A 2,123-nucleotide genomic window follows, 5' to 3' on the forward strand; every position below is an offset into this window, starting at 1 on the left:
TTCTGCAGGGTGTCAACAAAGATAGAGAGTTGTTCATCTTCTTCTAGCCTTGGAAGTACTTGAGAGGCCAACCCCCTCCAATGTTGTGTGTACTCTTTGAAGCTTTCTTGAGATTTCTTGGACATGTTCTGTAACTGTGTCCTGTCAGGTGCAGCATCTTCATTGTATTTGTATTGTCGAACAAATGCATTAGACAGGTCCAGAAATGTCCGAATACTGGCCTTCTCAAGTCGAATGTACCAGTTCATTGCTGCCCCAACCAGACTATCCTAAAAGCAGTGGATTAGCAACTTGTCATGTCCATGGTATGCTGACATTTTCCGAGCATACATGTGCAAGTGGCTCTTTGGGCAGGTCGTCCCATTGTACTTTTTGAACTCCGGCACCTTGAACTTTACAGGCAACACCACATCCGGCACGAGACACATCTCAAATGCATTCTTAAGGTCCGGAAAACTCGCTCCCTCTATTGCTCTGAGTCTCTCCTCAATTATGTTTAACTTTTCTGCTCCAACATTGCCACCAAATTGGGCCCCTCGGGTTGTTTGCCTATGGTATGTTCCAGAATTGTGTGGTGCATGCTTATTAAATGCAGCCCTTGGAGGAGGCTCGTGAGTGGGGTCTTCATCATGCCCGTTGATGCCCGCCTGAGGTGTTGGTTGCTCCATATGAGCATTAGATTGTCCATGTGGTTCATTCAGCTCATCCTCGTAAAGTGGGACATAATCAGGGGGCATACCATAGAATGGCCACTTTGTTGCCTCTTCCTTTTGTTGGTTCGTACCAGTTCCTTGACCAGAGTTGCCCTTAGACAATTGAGCGGGGTTGCTCTATGGTCCCGCATTGACAGTTTGAGTGCTCTTCGCTTTCTCACTTTGCAAAGCCTTCAACATGTTGAACATTTCATTCATTTGTGCTTTAAGCTCTGCTAACTCGGACCTGCTGTCGTCACTTGTTAAAGATTCTGCCATTTTCTTTGCTTGAAACCGAGTGTTATATTGGTGCTTTGAGGCAATAGTGGCAATACCTGGCAAGAAATATTTAACACTGAGGTTAGTTTATTCGAATGGTTTACCTGGCTTGCAGAGAGACCCTTCAAAATAGCAAAGCACTTCATCCCGCATTTGATGATTAGGAAGCGCAGTTCCTAGGTCGCATGCGGTTGATGACAATCTTTAGAGGAAACTCTAGGTTTCGGACCAAGATTGCATCTTAAGACTAGTCTCTAGCAGTGTATAAGTAGTTTGTGTCAATTAGCCCCCCCCATTAGGCATTTTATTCCCCTTTTTCTCTAATTCAAAATCTTACAAATACAAATACATATTAGAAATGAAATTCTCCGTTGCTTTCCTTTCTCCATCTTCTTAGCTGTCGGGCTACTCTGGAGCAATCAGATAGGAATGCTTCTATTGCTGGTCTTCCATTAATGTCGGGGTATGCATTGAGTTCATATTTGGCCCCATCAAAAATATGTAACCAATCATCTGTGAAATCCCCGAGCCCATTAATCATGTCATTGCATCTCCTTTGCCATTGTTCTTTGGCCCGTTCAGATTCCGTGAGAGTTTCATCCCAGCCCGCGGTCCATTCTTTCTGTTTATTCACGAGTTCATCATAAGCCCCCATAAGGTCCTTCAAATCAGAAGCGAGTCGATCTTCTCTATGATTGGCCCTTTCCATGTCTAACCGATGGTTTGCCGCCATTTCGTCTCCTCTTCTATGAGCCTGTTCTAGGGCTGCTTGGTAATCCATTGTCATGCTCTTTCTGACTCTGTTCAAGATCAGCCATGATTATCTCAAACTTTCTTTCAATTTCTTTCTTTTCTTGCACAACGTTCATAGCAGCACGATTTTTGGCTTTCAGACGCTCATTTAGATCATTGTTTTCTCTGATCAACTTGAACTTTTCAGATTTAGAGCACATGCTGGCATAGTCCCTCTTAATGCTGGCCATCTCCTCTTGTAAATTTTTGTTGGATTTCTGGAGCTTCTCAACGGTGAACTCATATTTCTCATTTTGATTTCTTGCCTCCTCTAAACGAGCTTCCAAGAGTTTATACTTTTCGCGCCACACAAGTTCGTCTGGTGAGGGGCCTCCATTATCTTTAGGCAAGGTTAGCTCT

The 2,123-nt window shown here is 43.9% G+C and overlaps 1 pseudogene; it reads right to left on the reverse strand.

Moving 5' to 3' along the window:
• LOC109329348 overlaps positions 1-737 on the reverse strand; it is a 6,543-nt pseudogene extending 5,806 nt beyond the window's left edge.

This window comes from Lupinus angustifolius, chromosome LG16 (genome assembly GCF_001865875.1).
Source record: "Lupinus angustifolius cultivar Tanjil chromosome LG16, LupAngTanjil_v1.0, whole genome shotgun sequence".
Classification (NCBI taxonomy): domain Eukaryota; kingdom Viridiplantae; phylum Streptophyta; class Magnoliopsida; order Fabales; family Fabaceae; genus Lupinus; species Lupinus angustifolius.